The 21,976-nt window shown below is 42.2% G+C and overlaps 1 protein-coding gene across 5 annotated transcripts in view; it reads left to right on the top strand.

The window, feature by feature from the left end:
- Patj (PATJ crumbs cell polarity complex component) overlaps positions 1-21,976 on the top strand; it is a 323,645-nt gene that overhangs the window by 174,926 nt on the left and 126,743 nt on the right. The window lies entirely within an intron of this gene.

Here is a 21,976-nt window from a genome sequence, read left to right as displayed (position 1 = left end):
CAGCCAATGAACACAGACATTAGCATCTCTCCAGAGGCCCTGCAGGTTCTCTTCACCTAACTCCTAAACACCCGGGAGTGCCTTCCTTTTCTTGTTCTGTAATTCAATGTCACAACCAGAGCCCGCACTAGGGATTAGTTCTGACTGGTATAATTATTAAGTAAATAAAGACTATATTAACTATTATAACCATGCTTCAAGCGTGTTTCCTTTAGCTTCTGTTTAGAAATCTCCTTTGAGACTGAAGTGATGACGGAGAAGATGGTGAAAATGGGAGCTAGCTCAGCAAGTTGTTACTACCGTGTCTCTGCATGCACACATTTGTCTTTAGGGTTCTTAAGAACCTTAGATAGAAATTATTTTCCTCATTTTATGCATAGGAAAACTGGATTGTAAATCCTTTATTACTATAGAATTAAGTGTCCAAACTCCAGTAAGTACTCAAGCTGGGGGGCTTGGAGCATTTGCTGTTCTCGCAGAGAACCTAGGTTCTGTTTCCAGCACTCACAGTTCCAGAAGATCTGGCACCTTCTTCTGACCTCCACATGCACCAGGCACATGTATAGTTCACATCTATATGTTCAGGCAAAACATTCCTACGCATAAAAATCAATTGAACAAGAAGAGAACTTAGGCTTCGCTGTCTTAAGAGTCACGCTGTGGGCACTAATGTCATGATGTTGTTCCTTCTGGTTCTTTAATAGACTTTGTGACCTCTCTCTCTTCCTTCTTTCCTCCCCCCCTCTTTCTCTATCTCTATCTGTATCTCTCTCTCTCCCTCTCTTCCTCCCCCTACTCTCTCTCTCTCTCTCTCTCTCTCTGACTCTGCAAGTGTGTGTGTGTGTGTGTGTGTGTGTGTGTGTGTGTGTGTAGGCTGAAGATCAACCCCAGAACCTTGAACATGCTAGGCAAATGCTCTACCGCTGTGCTTATGTATCTGTCCCCTTGCTCCGTGCCTTAACTGTTTGTTATTGCTATGGATGCATTACACTACGCTAAGTAATGGAGAAGAGAGAACCTTCTTCCTCTGCCGCCTCCTTTTTTGCCACCACCTCCCATCAGGAGGTTTATATTGGCTCATGGTTCCAGGTCCTGGTCAGATAACCACACCTGACCTCATTGACAGAGTCCAGAGGCCTCACACAGTGAAAGATGGGGAGTGCTTGACAGAACAAGGCAAACTAGATTTCAGAGGAGACTGGTTTTTGAGAAAGGCTTGTATTTGTCAGTCCCAGGTATGGATTAATGGGTCCATGAGAGCAGAGCACTAATCCCCTGCTGAAAGTCTCAAATGACCCAGATTTTCCTTCTTCATAATAGGGTTTTAATTGTGACATAGTTTTAAAGAGAACCACCATTGTACCCCATTTGTTGAGATCCAAGAGATTCCTGGTATATGATGCTCGTATCTACAGTGAAATCATGTGTATCAAGTCACTCTGTGTACTGGGTGTGCTTAGACCCAGATTCCCTCCGGCACAGTGGATAGAAATGCTTCAGTAATTGGGAACATGTTGATTCTAGTTGTAGCCTTCTGTGTTATTCAGACTCAAGGTGGAAGAGCCTACAGGATCTGGCCTCACAGGAGCACTGTGCTGTATTCCTCAGTCTGATGTTCGTTAGATACTGGTAACAAATGGACTGTCACCACAGCATAATATGAAGAGTGTCTTACAGGCCAGTTTCAGATTTCAGACATGTGTGGGCCTTGGAAGACCTACTTTAATTTTTTGCCCCAATGCTTTTGACAACTGAGGGTGTTGAACATAGTGTGTGCAAGAGATCAACAGTTTTCCATCTTCCATAGGGTTAGGGCAACACAAGCTAATCCCAGATAAACGAGAGGGTGTCCTAAACAACCTGTAGTTCTTAGATGGATGATATCCTGTGGTCATTGCAGTCTACCACCTACGTGGAGATAGTATCTATCCCCACAGGCCTAAGACACACCTGAGTGACCCTTGTTCAGGTCAGGTATTACCCAAAGGCCCCAGGTTGTGGCCTGTACTAATGCCTGCCCAGCCACACATTTAGGTTCCTAATACTGCCATTTTTCAGGTTGATTAACTTGTTAGAGCATCTCCCAGAACTTGGGGAAACAGTTCATTCAGCGCCACCCACCTATGTTTTCTAGCGAACACTGCAGAGCACGCACATGCATAGCACAACAGCAAAGACACGATGCGACTGGGACGTTCAGGAAGAGCTTTCCTGACGTCTCTGCTTGTGCTACCTTCCGGGTTTTCTCACACAGCCAACAGCTTTGAACCCCAGTCACAAACTATATGGGGCTGGGTAGATGGCTCAGTAATTAGGAACACTGTCTGCTCGGCTGCTTGGCTACTCTTCCACATTTGATTTCCCAGCATACATGATGCCTCATGACTGTAACTCTGACATCTTCTTCAGGCCTCCATGGGCATCAGGCATTTCAGCATACATGATGCCTCATGACTGTAACTCTGACATCTTCTTCAGGCCTCCATGGGCACCAGGCATTTACATGGTATGAAGACAAGCGTGTAGGTAAAACATTTGACACAAAACTAAAAAGAAGAGTAACTCATTAGAGCACAGGTGTAGCTCAGTTACAGAGCACTTGAGAGCATGCTCAAGATCCCCGATTCTATCCCTTGTTTGAACAAAACTCAGGATTGGGAGTGAGACCAGATGTTCAAACAAAAGATGAACCTAGCACACTGATCAACTAGAAAATCACAGGATTGCCTCTGCCAGAGACAAAGGATAGAGACCAAGTGTTTCATGATATCATCATAGTGTAGCATAGCAAAGAGCTACATGCTAATTGATCCTGTTTCCTCCTTGATGCATAGAAACTTAAGGTGTTTGCTCAGCATCAGGCAAAAAAAGATAGTAGCATTTGCCTTGTATGTCTCCTCTTCCTTCCTCTACCCTTCTGTCCTTTCGTTATATCCAGCCACATAATTCAGTTACAGACACAAGGACCAAGTAGTTTCAAATGGAGCCATGTCAACTCTCTCTCTCTCTCTCTCTTTTTTAGTTACATTTTTTAATAGAATATTTTCTTTATTTACATTTCAAATGTTATCCCCTTTCCTGGTTTCCCCCCTTCCCAGAAACCCCGTATCCCATCCCCCTCCCCCTACTTCTATGAGGGTGTTCCCCTTTCTAAGAAGGACCCACATGTTGGTGGTCTTCCTTGTTCTTGAGCTTCATGTGGTCTATTAATTGTATCTTGGGTATTCCGAGCTTTTGGGCTAATATCCACTTATCAGTGAATGCATACATACTGTATATGTTCTTTTGTGATTGGGTTACCTCACTCAGGATGATACTTCCAAGTTCCATCCATTTACCTAAGAATTTCATAATTTCTTTTTATTGTTATTTTGTTTGTAGAACATGATTTTAATAGTTTCATCTGTTAATGTTCAACAAACAAGATAATTATTTTAAGATATATTTCATTGTTATGTCTCCCTTTTCACTTCTGATTTTATTAATTTGGATACTGTCTCTGTGCCCTCTGGTTAGTCTGGCTAAGGGTTTATCTATCTTGTTGATTTTTCTCAAAGACCCAGATCCTGGTTTTGTGGATTCTTTGTATAGTTCTTTTTGTTTCTATTTGGTTTATTTTTGCCCTGAGTTTGATTATTTCCTGCCATCTACTCCTCTTGGGTTTATTTGCTACTTTTTAGTCTAGAGCTTTCAGGTGTGCTGTCAAGCTGCTAGTGTAAGCTCTCTTCAGTTTCTTTCTGGAGGCACTCAGAGCTATGAGTTTTCCTCTTGTTACCACTGCTTTCATTGTGCCCTATAAGTTTTGGTATGATGTCTCCATTTTCACTAAATTCTAAAGAGCCTTTAATTTCTTTCCTTATTTCTTCCTTGATCAAGTTATCATGAGTACAGCATTGTTCATTGTTGATGTGTATGTGTGCTTTCCGTTGTTTTTGTTGGTATTTAAGACCAGCCTTAGTCCGTGGTGATCTAATAGGGTACACGGGATTAATTCAGTCTTCTTGTTTCTCTTGAGGCCTGTTTTGTGACTAATTATATGGCCAGTTTTGGAGAAGGTACCATCAGGTGCTGAGAAGGTATATTCTTTTGCTTTAGGATGAAATGTTCTATAAGTATTAATTAGATCCATTTGGTTCATAACTTCTGTTAGTTTCACTGTGTCTCGGTTTAGTTTCTGTTTCCATGACCTGTCCATTTCTGAGACTGGGGTGTTGAAGTCTCCCACTATTATTGTGTGTGCTGCAATGTGTGCTTTGAGCTTTAGTAAAGTTTCTTTTATGAATGTGGGTGCCCTTGCATTTGGAGCATAGATGTTCAGAATTGAGAGTTCTTGGTAGATTTTTTTCCTTTGATGAGTATGAAGTGTCCTTCCTTATCTTTTGATAACTTTTGGTTGAAATTTTATTTTATTCGATATTAGAATGGCTACTCCAGCTTGTTTCTTGGGACCATTTGCATGAAAAATTGATTCCCTATCTTTACTCTGAGGTAGTGTCTGTCTTTGTCACTGAGGTGTGTTTCCTGTATGCAGCAAAATGCTAGGTCCTGTTTACATATCCAATCTGTTAGTCTATGTCTTTTTGGGGGGAGTTGAGTTCATTGATGTTAAGAGATATTAAGGAATAGTGATTGTTGCTTCCTGTTATTTTTGTTGTTAGATGTGGTATTATGTTTATGTGGCTCTTCTTTTGGGTTTGTTGAAAGATTACTTTCTTGTTTTTTCTAGGGTGTAGTTTCCCTTCTTGTGTTGGTGTTTTCCATCTATTATCCTTTGTAGAGCTGGATTTATGGAAAGATATTGTGTAAATTTGGTTTTGTCATGGAATATCTTGGTTTCTCCATCTATGGTAATTGAGAGTTTTGCTGGGTATAGTAGTCTGGGTTGGCATTTGTGTTCTCTTAGTATGACATCTGCCTAGGATCTTCTAGCTTTCATAGTCTCTGGTGAGAAGTTTGGTGTAATTCTGATAGGTCACTTTTATATGTTACTTGACCTTTTTCCCTTACTGCTTTTAATATTCTTTCTTTGTTTAGTGCATTTGGTGTTTTGATTATTATGTGATGGGAACGATTTCTTTTCTGGTCCAGTCTATTTGGAATTCTGTAGGCTTCTTGTATGTCATGGGCATCTCTTTCTTTAGGTTAGGGAAGTTTTCTTCTATAATTTTGTTGAAGATATTAACTGGCCCTTTAAGTTGGAAATCTTTGTTCTCTTCTATACCTATTATCCTTAGGTTTGGTCTTCTCATTGTGTTCTGGATTTCCTGGATGATTTGGGTTAGAAGCTTTTCGAATTTTGCATTTTCATTGACTGTTGTGTCAGTGCTTTCTATGGTATCTTCTTCCCCTGAGATTCCCTCTTCTATCTCTTGTATTCTGGTGGTGATGCTTGCATCTATGGCTCCTGATCTCTTTCCTAGGTTTTCTAACTCCAGGGTTGTCTCACTTTGTGATTTCTTTATTGTTTCTATTTCCATTTTTAGATCTTAGATGGTTTTATTCCTTCCTTTGCCTGTTTGATTGTGTTTTCCTGTAATTCTTTAAGGGATTTTTGTGTTTCCTCTTCAAGGGCTTCTAACTGTTCTCCTGTATTTCTTTAACGGAGTTATTTATGTCCTTTTTAAAGTTCTCTATCACTATCATGAAAAGTGATTTTAGATCTGAATCTTGCTTTTCCAGTGTGATGGTATATCCAGGACTTGCTATGGTAGAAGAATTAGGTTCTAATGATGCCAAGTAGCTTTGGTTTCTGTTGCTTATGTTCTTACGATTACCTCCCACCATCTGAGTATCTGTAGTGCTACCTGCCCTCTATATATCTGACTGGAGCCTGTCCTTCCTGTGATCCTGGTTGTGTCAGAACTCCTTAGAGTTCAGCTGTTTCTGGGATCATGTGATTCTGGGATCCTGGGATCCTGGGATCCTGAGATTCTGGGTGTGTCAGAGCTCCTGGGAGTCAAGCTGCCTCTGGGACCCTGAGATCCTGGTGTGACCAAGCTCCTAGGATCCTGTGGTCCTGGTTGTGTTAGAACGCCTGGGATTGGAGCTTCCTCTGGGTGTTGCAGGACTAGCTGCAGAGTTCGCACCCAAGGTCTGCTCAGGGCACCAGCTCAGACCGGAAGGATCCGGAGCCATTGGTCAGGCAGAGTTCCTGGGTGCCAGGGTCCTGCTAGGCCCAGTTACTTCTGATGTTGGGGCAGAGGTTGTGTCCTCCTCACCTCTGATCCTATGATCCTGGGCATGTTAGAGCACCTGGTAGTAGATCTTCTTCTGGATGTTGTGGGACTGGCTGTGGTTTTCACCACCCCTCCCATGTCAACTCTATTTCAACCAAAGATGCTCCAGTTTCTAGCAAGTGCCAACAAATAAAAATATGTTGGGACACAGATTTTATTATCTACCTTCCATCTTTCCTCAGCCTCCGCTTTTTCAAACCATTTAGCAAATATCTTCCTAAAACACCTATAAATAAATGCAAGGTACACAATGGTTGTTTTCATGGCCTCTTCCTGATCTGAATGGCATTCCCTTTGTCTTGATCATTGTGAGATCTACCATTTGTTCATAATACTTCTCACTATAGCTCCGTCACTGTTCTTATTATTAAATATCTCTGCTCTGCTCACAGCCTCTTTGGATTCATAGTTGGCATTGCTTGTGTCAGACCCTTAAATTGGGCATTGGATGCACTGGGTTCTGCTCTCACACCAGTAGCAATGCAGTGCTGGACAGTGCAGTGCTGGACAGCATCACCTCAGGGCAGCCCCTCCTTTGAAAGTTAATGACAGAAAGTGATAGGCTAAGTTTTGCCTTGTCTCTGGCATGCTTTAATTGATAGGATCAAAACTCTCATTTTTGTGTATTTCTGTCTTTTTAGTTTGTATTTATTTACACTAGTATCTCTGACATCATCTCAGAACAAAGTGGCCGTCTTACTCCTTAAATAATCTCATTTGCACCTTAGCAAACATTCAGATCCTGTGCAGTTGTCATCCATCTTCTCTTGCAACAGTTTGACTTTAGGTCAAGGATAACAGAAAATAAATTCATGTGGAAAAAATATTCTCTGGATTCTTTTTATAGCTCACAAAAAAATGAAGTCATTTTCCTTTAATATGTGAGGAATAGGAGTTGGAATGTGCTTGCTTGCTAAGAATAGGAAATCAATTTAATGATGTGTATCAGGAAAGCTAGAAGCCAGCATGATCCTGCACAGTGCAGCTCACTGGAATATTAGGACACTGCATTGTGCAAATGGCCTTTAAGAAATTAAGCAACCATGGGTGTTTGCTAACTCCCACCCCAAATGCGCTTATATTTATGGCCTCAACCCTGAATCAAGCACAGTTATGTGTCTTGCTTATTTTCGTAGTTCCACTACTTGCTCATCTTCTCATCAATACTTTGCCATAATGGTTACATTACTCCTTTGCTCACTGCCTCCCATGATTTATACTTGATTCACTTGTTTAAGACTCTGAAATTGAGCTAAGAAGTGAAAGAATTATCAAAAAACATATCTTGTCTCCTCTTTTTCGTTTGGTTCTTTTTGTTTGTTTGTTTTTGTTTTTCAAGACAGGGTTTCTCTGTATAGCCCTGGCTGTCCTGGAACTCACTTTGTAGACTAGGCTGGCCTCGAACTCAGAAATCCGCCTGCCTCTGCCTCCCGAGTACTGGGATTAAAGGCGTGCGTCACCTCGCCCAGCCATCTTGTCTCCTTTTAAGTTAGAAACTCTGCTGCTCTGCTGCTCTCCCAGAGCTCTTCATGTGACAGACTTGGAGCCTATGGGCTCCGCAGCACAATGGCATTGCTGTAGTAGAATAGCCAGTGAGTTCTGTGGGTCGATGGCACAGTTCATGTGTAAAAGAAATTTTCTCTTAAGCTCCCAGAAGACAGTGTGATTAAATCTCAGCTCCTTTACCCTTCCTTTCAATTCTAATGTGGGGGGTTACTGAATTAATTTCCAAAGGCATTAGCATATAATTACCATGTACACAGAATGAGGCTTACTCCAGAGCACTGGCTTTCCCAGAGCAATTAGGCCCAGAAAATGTGCAGGCTGGGGCATGGTGCTGTCATATGAATATAGGATTTATTTATAACCCTCCCTACAGTGCAGGCGTGGGAAGACAGGGCTAATGGTGCTGTGCAGGGAGTCTGAATGGTCTGTCAGGTTAAAGCCAAGCAGGAGGAACAGTTGATGGCACAGTGGCTTAGGCTGCTCTGTGGAGCTGTAGAAGTATGAGGTGCTGTCTTTGAGTCAGGCACCTGCAGGCAGGAGAGTCTATACTGAATCCTGTCCAGTGCATGCAAATGGAAAAGAAAGGGTGTGAGTACCTCCTGCTATAGTTGGATAGAAACATAAATCTAGGGGTGAGTTCAGATCTTGTCTTGTGATGTTGTTTTAATGGGAAAAAAACATAGACGTGAAGGGATTGAGCCAGGTGGTTCCCACTGCTTCATGGCTGTCTCCTCTAGCTGTCCACACTGTCCCATACTGTACGCTCCTTGCCAGCAAAGCATAGTTGAGATCTTTTGGAAACCTTACGTATGATTTGGAACAGGGCTTGGAAGCTAGTGAGTAAATTACTAGGCGTGTGCATCCATGGGATAAAAGCTCTTCCTGTACACTCAGAAACTCATGGGATCCACACCACAACATCAGGGTGTGTTTATCAAGAATTTATGAATGAAATAACTTTGCCCTAAGATTCTTTATTAATAAAACCTCCTGGTATAGAAAGAATAGTCTGAGCCATAGAAAGAGCAAAGAATTTCAAAATTGAAATAAAATTATGGTTTCTCCATGATACTTTGATAGTCAAGTACTTAATACCTAGTCATGCAGAATTGATTGACCGGGTTGCTTTGTTTTGGTTTTGGCTTGGTTTGTTTTTTTTACTCTGGCAATGACTTTGAAAGTGTGACAGCATCACAGCTTTGACACTTTAGATATGAATATATTACATTTTTGACCAGCTGTGGTAGCACATGCCTTTAATCCTAGCACTCAGGAGGCAGAGGTAGGCTGATCTTTATGAGTTCAAGGCCAACCTGGTCTATGGAGTTCCAGGCCAGTAAAGACTGTAAAGTGAGACCTTATCTCAACATACAGCTGTATTTGAGCTTTAGTATCTAAAAGCTCTTTTTTGTTTTGTCTTTTTGTGTTGTTTGTTTGTTTGCTTTCGAGACAGAGTTTCTCTGTGTAACCCTGGCTGTCCAGGGTTGCCTCGAACTCAGAAATCCATCTGCCTCTGCCTCTGCTTCCCAAGTGCTGGGATTAAAGGCGTGTGCCACCACTGCCCAGCCTAAAAGCTCTTTTAAATGGGTTGATCAAAGCTGACATAAATGAGTATTATGAGCAGGTCCTAAATATAACCTTGCGCTCCTTAAAATATCTGTTTGCAGCCTAAAAAGCTCACAGGGGACGTAGTGATGGCTGAGTGAGTACAGGGCCCTGGTCATCACAGCATTGTGACCAATGCTATGTGAGTTTGCTGGCTGTTTCCTGGCACTGTCACAGGTGGATGGATCCCTGAGTATGAAGGAAGGGCATGTCATTATCAAGTGTCCGGGGAACTGCGCACACACCAAGCCTTAATGCCTGCCAGACTTGCTCAGTTTTCACATCTGTCTTCAGTCAGCTCACAGCAACCTTAGTTAAATGCACAGTTAGCTCCCATCCTGCAAGCAAGCAAACTGGGGCAGGAATGGGCAGGATCAGCAAGCTTTTCTGACTAACACTGGGGTCTTACATAATTTTGGATTAAATTCTTATAATTTGGGAGGGTATAGTTTGAATGTGAATTGCCCCCCCCCCACCATAAGTTCACTTTTTTGAACAATTGGTCCCCAGCCAGTGGCATGACTTGGGAAGGTTGTGGAGCCTCATCTGGGCATGGTGGCACACACCTTTAATCCCAGCACTTGGGAGGCAGAGGCAGGTGGATCTCTGAGTTTTAGTTCAGCCTGTTTTATACTGAGTGTTTCTGAACAGCCAAGGCTACAAGGAGAGACCTTATCTTCCAGAGAAATGGGTCACTGGGGTGGGCCTTGAGGCTTTATAGCCCACCTCCTTTCCTGAGTGGGAGAGCCTCCTGCTCCTGCTCCCATGCCTTTCCTGCCTGCTACCATACCTTTCCCACAGAATGGATGCTCTCAGCCAGAATTAAACCCTTTCTCCTTTAAGTTGCTTTTTTCAGAGTATTTTTTCATATGTCAGTATTCTTCATAACAGTTTGAAATGTATCAGGCGTAGGTAAATGCAGTTAATTCAGAACGGGTTAATACATCTAATAGAGTTTCATATTGGACTAAAAGACACAGCTATTGCCTGTAGCCACCACCTGACTCCTTTCAGAGAATACCACTGAGATAAGAATGAGATTCTTGACTCACATGCAGGGAGTATTTCAGGACGAGTCAGTTTGCAGCAAATCTGTTTATTTAGGACTGGGCCGATGGCTCCCTGGGTAAAATGCTTGTCACGCAAGCATGAGGACTGAAGTTCAGATCCCTAACACCCATTGTAATTCCTGGTTGGCTTGGTGACCTTCCTGTAACTCCACCATTCCGTTGGCAGGAACAGGATCCCTAGAGCAAGGCTAGCTAACTGGACTAGCTGTTTTGTTCAATTGACAACCCTGCCTCAGTGAATACTGTAGAGAACAATCAAGAAAGACTCCTGGCAAACGTGCATATAGTCACACAGATTACACACAGAGACATATTTTGAGCCACCAACCAGGCAGCATACACTAGCTGGTCCCAGCCCCACCCCCACCCCCCAGTACAGCAGAGGACTGCCTGCTCTGGCCTCATGAGAGAAGACGAACCTAACTAACCCTTGAGAGAGTTGAGAGAGTGGGGAGGCCTGGTAGGGTGGGGAAATCCTCTTGGAGATTGGAGAGGAGGAATGGGGTGAGGAACTGTCTGAGGGCAGATCGGGAGGGGGATAACAACTGTACTATAAAAAAAGATTAAAGATAAAAAATAGATAAAATTTTAATTTACATTTAAACACAGACAATAAGGGAGAGAGAGAGTGCCTCTTAGAAAACAGCCGGCTCACACCAAACGCATGGGTATGACCTTCATAATGTTAAAATTAACAGCATTAGCCATATATACCATTTTGGTGGCGTCTGAAGCTACTTTCTTTGTTTAAAGAGTTTCAGAGAAATACCACCTCTCCCTTTTCTTCATTTTTCTTTTGACAAGTCAAAAGAATACTTAATAGGTCACAAGAAAATTAAGACAAGTTTTGACTATAAATAAAGTTTATAATCTTGTTTGTAAGGTTTTTAGAAATACATAGGTAGGGTTTTTAGAAGTATAGTGGAGCGGGGGGGGGGGGGGGAGTTAAACTCAAAGGTGCCAAGCACGTATGCCTTAAGCATGGTCAGTTGTTACTGCAACATTATTATTTTAAATGCTTCTGTAAAATGGGAATATTGTCTCTACATATGTAAACTCCCCCCGCCCCTCTCGTTTTTCTTCTTTAGACTGGTATATAGCCTTGACTGTCCTGGACTTCTCTATGTAAACCAGGCTAGCTTGAACTCACAGAGATCCACCTGCCTCTGCCTCCCTAGTGCTGAGATGAGGTGTGCACTATCGCGCCAGGCCTATGTATGCACTCTTTACGCCAAGTTAGTTAGTTGCGTCAAAGTTCTGGACTCTTAGCTGGTAAAAGACTCAACCAGGCTCAAGTGAAAGACTCCTCTTCCTTCCTGTGATCCCTGAACGTTTCTGCTTTTCTATCCTGCCTCAGTTTCTCACACTGCAGCTACATATTATATTACCCATCTTCTTAAAATGTAATACCACTCTAGGCTCATTAAGGAAAGAAAGTAATTGCTAAAATGGTGCTCGTCTATTAAGAAGCACAGAAGGAAGGCAATCTTGTCTGTGCACACTGTGTGAGCTTCTGAACCTCATAATTGAAAGCCTTGCCCTCGTTTCGGCTATACGGTTGGGGTTTATTTTCAGGCATAGAAACTACTGTGTGAAGCCTACTTCGAGTTGAGTGTCCTGATTCTTTCTGTCTGTGCTTCCAGCTGTGAAATCTTTAGTTCTATTTTTGCCATTTCAGTTTCTGACTGCAGCCTGCTATGGGAGGAATTTTGAATTATTTACTTGCACTTTATTGTCTTTATGTCACTGAAATATTTTGGCTCAAGTCTCTACTCTTACCACTCTCTGGAAGGAATAACAATCATTTATTTCTGATTGCTGTGGTCCTCATTATTGCTGTTACAAAAGCTCTGAGCTCTCTACAGTGAGCCAAATTATCTTAAGCCCTTAGAGACAAAACAAAGTAAAAATGAAGGTGTATTATTAGTTATTTTTTCTCGTAGCTATGACAAAATTCCTAATAAAAGCAACTCAAGGAAGAAGGATTGTTTTGGTTTGTGGTTTAAATGGATATAGCCCTTCAGTAGGCAGAGATGTTGGGCAGGAAGGTGAGGAGGCTGGACATGTGTTCCCATCAGGAAGCAGAGAGATGACTACTAGTGTTCGGGTTATCTCTTCAAACCCGCCCCCTCTTTTTTCCAGTCCAAGACCTTACCTATGGGATGGTTCCAGACACATGCAGAATGGATCTTTTCCTCTGTAATTACAGCTATCTAGAAATAACCTCTCAGATGTGTCTCCTAGGTGATTCTAAATCCAGCCAAGTTAGCAGTAAAATTAAGGATCAAGAATGGAAGAGACTGAGATCATTAAGGAAAACAGGGATCAGGTCATTTGGAAGCTGTGCGCCCTTGCCTCTGGCTTCTGTAGTTCCTCTCCATGTCCCACCACGTGACTGGGGATGACTGAGCTCTGCTCTTCTGTCCTTCCTTTGTTCTGCATGTTCCTCCTTTGCTATCTTAGTGATTAGACTGAGGTGCAGCCTGGGAAAATACTCGCTGGCTGAGGTTATTCTGAAAGGTGTTAAGTTGGCCACACACACACACACACACAATCCATTTGTGGTCTTTGCCTCATTTATATAATGGGCATTTATACTTTGCTAATCATGCAATGTAACCCTCACCCCAGGTAGTACATAGCAAGACTCCTCAAAGATACTTGAAACCTTGTGCAGTACAGGCCTTTCATACCCCCATTGTCATTGTTACTTTTGTTTTGTTTTGTTTTGTTTTGTTTTGTTTTGTTTTGTTTTGTTTTGTTTTTAGACAAGGTCTCATGAGACCAGGCTGACCTACCTAGAACTCACTAAGTAGCTCGGGTTGGCTTCAAATTTAGGTCAGTCGTCCTATTAGCCTCATGGCCTGGGATTACAGGCATCAACCCCAATACCCAGTTTATACTACATTTGCCCTCTATACATATATGCCCATGACAAAGTTGGATTTATACACTAAGCAGAGTGCAATATTAACAGTAACTCTTGAAGTATAACAGCTAGACCAAGGTTTTTTTTTTTTTTAATGTTCTTTTTTTTTTATTGGGTATTTATTTCATTTACATTTCCAGTGCTATCCCAAAAGTCCCCCACACGCTCCCCCACCCACCCACTTCCATTTCTTGGCCCTGGCGTTCCCCTGTACTGAGGCATATAAAGTTTGCACAACCAATGGGCCTCTCTTTGCACTGATGGCCGACTAGGCCATCTTCTGATTCATATGCAGCTAGAGACACGAGCTCGGGGGGGGGGGGGGGTAATGGTTAGTTCATATTGTTGTTCCACCTATAGGGTTGCAGATACCTTTAGCTCCTTGGGTACTTTCTCTAGCTCCTCCATTGGGGGCCCTGTGATCCATCCAATAGCTGACTGTGAGCATCCACTTCTGTGTTTGCTAGACCCCGGCATAGTCTCACAAGAGAAAGCTATATCAGGGTCCTTTCAGCAAAATCTTGCTTGTGTATGCAATGATGTCAGCGTTTGGAAGCTGATTATGGGAGACAAAGGTATTCTAATATAAGTTTCACAAATGAGTTTTCTGCGCAAATGCATTATTTTGTTTTCCCCTAAAGGGGACGTTTTATGACTCTTTTGGATATCTGAGTCACTAGCATAATGTTTTATGGCTTGTGGCAGTTATTAAGTGTTTCTGCCTGAGAGTATTTGACCTGATAGTGGAGTAGCTGGCAGCAGGCTTGTGCAGTGCACCAAAGGCTGGTTTCCAGCCATGGGTTAAGGCAGGAATGATGCAGAACCCAGAGAGTGAACTTTGGGACAGAAAGGTGGAAAGGGAACTGCTGGGAGGGTGATGCCAGCCTGTGGGGAGGGGCGGGCTCTACAAAGACACGGTCTTTGTATGTAAATTTCAAAATCGTTTTGTTTTGTTTTTCAAGATATATTCTCTGTGTAACCCTAGCTGTCCTGGAACTTGCTCTGTAGACCAGGCTGGCCTCAAACACAGAGATGCTCCTGCCTCTGCCTCCCGAAGGCTGAGATGAAGGGATAAACCACCGCTAGCTCCCAAAACACCTGTTTTTGTAAAGTAGGAATTATTTCTGGAATTTTTCATCAAATATCGTCAGATCACATTTAATCTGAAACCCTAGAAAGCAAAAACTGTATCCGGGGTTATGTGAGTCCATTGTATATAAGGGACATTATACCTATCTTTCATACTAGTAAACTTATATACTACCAGACTGTAACCAACCTAATAAATTGAGTATGTATAGTGTACACATTAACATAAGGAAGTATGAAAATGGTGCTATTCTCTGATGAGGAGTAGATTTCTTAAAGGTTTATTGCATATCCTAAATGACATAGTAATGGACTTCATTAGGACATTTTCACACATAATATGTAACATTTTGGTAACACTTGCCCACCCTCCCTTCCCCATTACCCTTTCTTATCTCCTCCTGCTGATTCCCTTTCTATTCCTTTTCCTTCTTGTACTTTTTGTTTTGTGTTGGGTAGCTAGAGTTACTTACAGGAGCAGGAGTGAGGGTGGGTAACTGGTTAGTGCTTGAAATTTCTCCTACCTTGGCCATGCAAAGAACAGAATGAGAATCGGGAGGTGGGGAAGTTTTTGCCAAGGTTGGGAGTTGGTTGGGGATAGGATGTGGATGATTGATTACATTAAGGATTAAGAGAAGCCGAGGGAGTTCCCTGCCACTCACTGAGCATGCTTGTTGCATGCTCCAGTGGCCCCAGACTTACTCAAGGCTGTGCGATCTGGAGCCTTGAGCCTGCCTTCTGGCAGCATCACTACATACCTTAAACTGTTTTATAAGACACTGAGTGTGTGAGTCTCCATGTCCTTAATACACCAACCCAGGACCAATTGCCTGTCTCACGGCCTGGCTGAGGGGCAGTGCTAGACCATATGAGGTATGTGCTAAATGTTCTTAGGTGCGGATGATGGCATGGCGCCTCTGCAGGACAGGTTTTTAATAATGTGACTGTTGAAATGAGCGACTGGGGCCACTGAAGTGTCTCAGTGAGTAAAGGGCTTGCTATGCATGCCTTATGACCTCAGTTTAAACCCCAGAACCCAAGGTAGAAGGAGAGAATCGACTCCTGTCAGTTGTGCTCTGTTCTCCACATGTGTACCTGTGCTGCTGATCACACCATGTGGTACATAAGTGTACCTGTGCAGGTGAGCTCATGGTGTGTGCACCTGTGCATGTAGCCACACACACACACAGACACACACTATGTGCACAATATTGATACGATTGGAACACTTCTAAAAAGAGAGAAACTGGAACCCTAAGGGGGTGGGTTAGGAGAAACTTGCTGATTGAGTTTTTTACTATGTCTATAAAGGGACATATAAAGCATTTTTAATTCAAGAGGAATATATAATAACTGAGAATCGGGGTAGGTTTCTAATCAGGTCAGCTTTGGGGAGAAAGAAGGAAACCCTGGGGTAAGCATTACTGCTATAGGACATCTTATCCTGGTCTCTATATTTGCCCTTTTGGTTTTGGTTGTTTTGGGACCAGGTGTCACTATGTACCTCTGATAGGCCTGTAGCTTGTTTTGTACACTAAGCCAAGCCTTGAACCCACAGAGATAACTTCTTTATGCTACCACACCTGGCTTGATATTCTTGGTAAAGAAATTCCAGGTCGCGAAGCACCCAAGTTCTCTTCGCCTATCTGGCTAAGAATACTATTAAGATTTATGCCTGGGCTAGAGAGACAGCTCAGCTGGTAAAGTGCTTCCCACATCAGCAGGAGGACCTAAGTTTGGTCCTCAATACCAAGTAAAATGTCAGTTGGGGTAACAAGCCCTGTAGTTCCAGTACGGAGAAGATGAAGACAGAAGATGGGTCCCTGGGCTCACAAGCCAATCAGCTTAGCCTACTGAGAGACCCCAGGTCCTAGAGAAAGACCTTTCTCTAAAAACAAGGTGTGGAGCTGGAGAGACAGATCAAAAATGAGTGCTTGCTCTTCTGGGGAAACAAGAGTTGGGTTCCCAAGAAGTGCATCACACAAGTCACAACTACATATAACTCCAGCTCCAAGGGAGTCAATGGTTCTGACACCTTTGGCACACATACACACACACACACACACATGCACACCACAGACAACCAAATAATAACAAAATCATTCAACACAAGGTAGCCAGTCCTTCAAGAAAAGACAGCTCAGGTTGACTTCTGGCTACTACATGTACTCAAGAGCACGTGAACATGTGCAAACACAAAAAGACACATACCTCAAAAGTTCTGTTGATGTACCTTAAATGAGGAAGCAGTTTTTCTTCAGAATTAATAACAGTTCTTGCTAAGAGGTAGACTACACCGTTTACTTGGCCCTCCCGCTGTGTGAGGTAACAGGAATCACACAGACCCATCTTGCCTTTTCTTCTTTTTCTTTCTTTTCTTTTTTTTTTTTTTTTTTTCGAGACAGGGTTTCTCTGTATAGCCCTGGCTGTCCTGGAACTCACTTTGTAGACCAGGCTGGCCTCGAACTCAGAAATCCTCCTGCCTCTGCCTCCCAAGTGCTGGGATTAAAGGCATGCGCCACCACCGCCCGGCTTCTTTCCTTTTTTAAGGAAAAAAACGAATGTGATTATTTTTTCTGTAGTATCTGCTGATTATTGCAAACCTGGGTTTTGTACACAGATGTCACAATGTAGCCCAGACTAACTTCCAGCCTGCAGCCCTGCATCGACCTCCCTCCCCGTGCTCACAGGCCTCCCTGGCCTCACTGGCATATACCATCAGCAGATGGTCAGTGGGAAAGCTCTGGCCACATAAACTCAGTGACCTGAACTTGGTCTCGAGAGTCCATGGCAGAGGGAGAGGACTACACTAAAGCCTTCACACTCCTGTCATGACAGACATGTACATGTATGTGTTTGTACACACAGAATAAATAAAATGTGACAAAAATGTTTTAAAATACTGATACAGAAAACTGTCCCCACAGAGCACAACTGCTAGAGCAAGTTCTTTAAACTCACGCAGGCACTTTAAACCTAAAAGTGGTCCCATGATGTCTGCTGTGTTTCCCACTCAGCACTGCTGATCTCATGACCACACATCTACACACATCACCTTCCTCAGTCCTTTCCATTGTCACCATGACAGATTAGGAGACTGCAGTTTTCCTACTTCTTCTTGATTAAAAGTATAGCTGTGCTGGCATGTTGATGCCTCCTCCGTTTTTTAGCCTTTTTAGGATAAATCCATAGAAATGGAACCATTCAACCAGGAGTTAACTGACAGCTGGGTATGGTAGTGTGTACCTGTAATCTGAGGCAATCTATTAAGACCCTATCTCAAAATAAAGTTGAAAAGATCTGGAATGTTCTTTGGTGACTGAGCACTTGCCTAGCATATTCTAGGTCCTGCATTTGATCTTCAACACCAAAAAATAATAAAGGATTGATGGTTATAAATATAATGTGTTGATTTTTCCCATGTGGTTTGCATTCAGGTTATTTTGAAAGTGAAAGTATTGATTCTAAGGCCTTAAAATATGACATTCAGAAGGGACTTCCAAGTGCAGGTAGGGGAGGGCTCTGATTTTATTACCAGCCACTCATGTAGTGTGAGTTCAGTTCGGCTCTCTAATAACAGCTTACAGTTTGTATAATATGCCAGTTTTCTTTGCAGAAGAAAGAATGGGAAGGGGATTGTTGAGTGTAATAAATTATGACGATGTTCAAACCTTAGGCAAATCTGTTACTTAACCTAAATTTTAATTTTGTATAATTAATATTTTCAACCCTAGCTTAAGTTAATTAACTTTTACTTTCAATTTGATATGTCATTTGAATAGATTTAATTGAGCTGCTTTTCAGCATCAATTTACATTCCTGTTCAGATGAACTGGGGAAAAGTAAGAGTAGTTAAAAGCTTATCTCTTTAATAGTTTTGCATAATTAATTTGATTAAAACAAATCTCATTAAAGACTTTAAAAGTGAAAGTTTATGCTACAGTAGGAAGGCATTTTTGTCCATTTACTTTTGCTGAAACTCAACTTTGGCTGCAAAGTACAAATACTGCAACCAGTTCTCCCATCCTGGTCAGGCTTGCCCTCATACTGAGGGTTTGTTCTTTCTCTCTACAGAGGCAGAAGGCAAACCCTGAGGGGGAAGTCAGGTGGCCTGGAAACCTGCAGTATGACTCACCAGCTTAGAAAATGCAGACATGGCTGTTGTATGGGGCCTTGGAATCCAGAGTGGCTGTAATTTGTTCCTAAATGGGATTTGAGTTTCAGAGCCTGGAAGAAAATTAACTCACATAGATATGCCTATTGTTGCTTTTTCTGGGGCCAGGGGTCAAGAGCTGAAACAGAAATTAATATCTGGAAAGACACAGAAGTCCCCAGTTGTCATTGAAAGCTAGAGGAACCCAAAAGCAACTCAGAAAACCAGAATGGCTAGGCAGGCACATAGATGGCACTGGGCAGGTGGTGATGAGCACCTTTAATCTCAATGCTAAGGAGGTTGAGGCAGGAGCATCACACTGGCAAAACCAGCCTAGGCTACATAGTGAGGCCTTCCTTGTCTATAAATTACTAGATGATAGATAGATAGATAGATAGATAGATAGATAGATAGATATTAATAGATGATAGACAGACAGACAAACAGACAGAGGTAGGCAGGTAAGGAGGTATACATAGAGAAAGATTTGCCTGGGGATATGACTGAATGGTAGAGTACCTGTTTGGCATGTGAGAGGTCCTAGGTTCAAACCCCAGCACAATAATAACGATGATGATGATAATGATAATAATAATAATATCTAATAGAGGGGGCTGGAGAGATGGCTCAATGGTTTAGAGTACTGACTACTCAGTCCCAAAGGTCCTGAGTTCAAATCCCAGCAACCACATGGTGGCTCACAACCATCCGTAATGAGATCTGACTTCCTCTTTAGAGTGTCTGAAGACAACTACAGTGTACTTAAATATAATAAATAAATAAATCTTTAAAAAATAATATCTAATAGAAATCTTCCTAAAAAATAATATCTAATAGAAATCTCCTGTGTACAGAAAGTCTGTTTCCTCTTTCTTCTTCTGTTTGTGTGCCAAGGCAAAGTCTGAGCACCTCAGACTCTGAGACTGAAGAGAGTCTAAGTTAATGTAGATATTTAGAATGACAAGAAAATACATAAATGGAAATAATTAGTTTCAATGAATAGAAATTAGTTCAAGCCATTGTCTTTGTCACTTTGGGTGGCTATATCAAATGCCAAAGTGGCTGAGGTCACACACACACACACATATTTCTCACAGTTCAATAGGCTGGGAAGCCTGAAATCACAGCACTAGACTCTGGGGAAGCCTCCTTTTTGGTTGACAGACTGCCTCCTCACTGCTGTAACCCTCACATAGTAGAGAGATTCATTCTCTCTCTCTCTCTCTCTCTCTCTCTCTCTCTCTCTCTCTCTCTCTCTCTCTCTCTCTCTCCAAACTCACAATCCTCTAGCCACTGCCTCTTGCTAGTGTTGGGGTTACAGGAATGTCTACCCAATCATGTCTTATAATAATACCAATCCCATTGATTGGTACTCTAATTTCCACACAGATTGTTTGCAGCTAAGTGTGTGTGTGTGTATATGTATATGTATATGTATATGTATATGTATATGTATATGTATATGTATATGTATATGTATATGTATATGTATACACACATGTGTATAGAGGTTAGAAAACGACTTGTGAGAGTCTGTTCCCACTTTCCATCATGAGGGTACCAGGTATCAAACTCATATCTTCAGGTTTGGCTGCAAGTACTCATTCTGCCATCTTACTAGTCCCTAGTTACATCATTTTTAAAGTGAAAAAGAAGGCTTTTTGGTTGGTTTTGGTTTTGGTTTTTTGCCTAGAAGTCTCAGTCTTCCTTCTAGATCTAATCTAGTAAAGTCAGAGTCCGCTGTGTCTTTGGTTACTTGTGTTTTCCACTGTGTAGCACTTCCTAAGCATTGCCAGTGAGCAGCTGCCATCACAGTCAAGGCCACAGTTATGGGCACAGCAGCCATGGCACTGTCCTGTCAGAGCTTTTCGCATTACTCTAGATCCTTTGCCTGGTGACTCAATTAGAGAAGATATTATTTAGGTTGGTGTCCTACTATGTTCTGAGCAGTACATATTTAGTGCATGAAAGGGCCTGACTTTAAACTCTAGCACCAAGAAGGAAAATGGGAAAGTCAGTGTGCCTGTCTGTCTGTTTCTGTATGTCTCTCTGTGTATATGTGTCTACATGTCTGTCTGTGTCTGTTTGTATGAAAAATAAAACCATGAAAGTATTTGTACATTAGTATTAGTGTGATCGATAGTATTGGAAATCTGGGCTATAAGCACATTATTAAATGCATGAATACTGAAGTTTAACAGCAGAAAAGGTGAGCGTCTGAATACAGGTTTTAAGAGGACCTCCTGAACTGTGACAGCTTTTCTCCTTATAGTTCTCAGGTCTACTTGGGAGCAGCTGCTTGAAATCCATTAGACATTAGGAAAGTGAGGCACAGATAACTGGGAGTGTGGGGATCCATGCATTTCTGAGACTGATGATCTTGGTGGAGAATAAGAAAACAAAGCCAGATGGAATAAAAGACAGAGAAAAGCAGTATCCCAGTAGCCATGGCCAGATAGCCTTAGGCACAGGGTGGACTGGCTTCCTTTAAGCCAGTAAGAAAAAGTACTCCACTTTGATCCCATCGTTTGAAGTGTGTTTCTTCCTAATTTCTCACCATAACCACTTCAATGAAAACAGTGTTTTCAAAGATACGTCAATTGTGTTGTCAGATTCATCATAATACAGACATCAAGGGCAGATGGATTAAGCACCAATTTCAAGAGACTCATCCCTTGAGTATCTATCGTTGAGTGTACTGTACCAGCCATAAGATGATAGATGTTATCAGAGCCACAGTTATACAGGGTTAACATAACAATGCAGGTCATTAGTTACTTATCAAACAGATGGGGAAAACAGAATTATATGGAAGGTATAAGAGAGTAATTATAGTTATTATCATAATGTATCAGTGGGAAGAACTGCAGTGAAAATAGTTTAGATCTACTGTTCTATCAAATCTAGGTGAGTCCAGTCTGCAGCAGCAAGACAGGTCGCACACATGAGCACACCCGCCCAAGAGCTAACTGGAGTTGTGAATGAAAGACACACACACACAACCAGTTAATTTTAATATGCCTTGACAAGCTCAAAAGCTGGGCAGTTCTAATCCTCCCCACAGTGAGCATTCTTTTCCTCCAGTATTCCTGCTGGCCTAACGCCCTCTATTCTATATAATTTTTTTTTGTTGTTGCCCTGTTCCTTCTGGGCGGTTTCCTAGTCTTTCCTGCCCAAGGTGCTTCTGGGCAGCCCTTCCACAGGCTGCATTCCTTCTCACCTCCATTTTGGATGATTTTCTTTCAGCAGCTCTAAATCTGATCCCTCTCCCTCTGAGACATGGCAATCTCTCCTCCCAGTTCGTAGCCTGCACAAATCTAAAGGTCCTGCCTCCATCTACCTGCCCAACCATTGGCCGTTGGCACTTTATTGATAATCAAAATCAACT

This window comes from Mus caroli, unplaced genomic scaffold (genome assembly GCF_978045245.1).
Source record: "Mus caroli unplaced genomic scaffold, Mus_caroli_1 scaffold_6, whole genome shotgun sequence".
In the NCBI taxonomy this organism is placed as follows: Eukaryota; Metazoa; Chordata; class Mammalia; order Rodentia; family Muridae; genus Mus; species Mus caroli.
The sequence above is the reverse complement of the archived record's forward strand: the minus strand, read 5'-3'. Positions and strand labels throughout refer to the sequence as shown.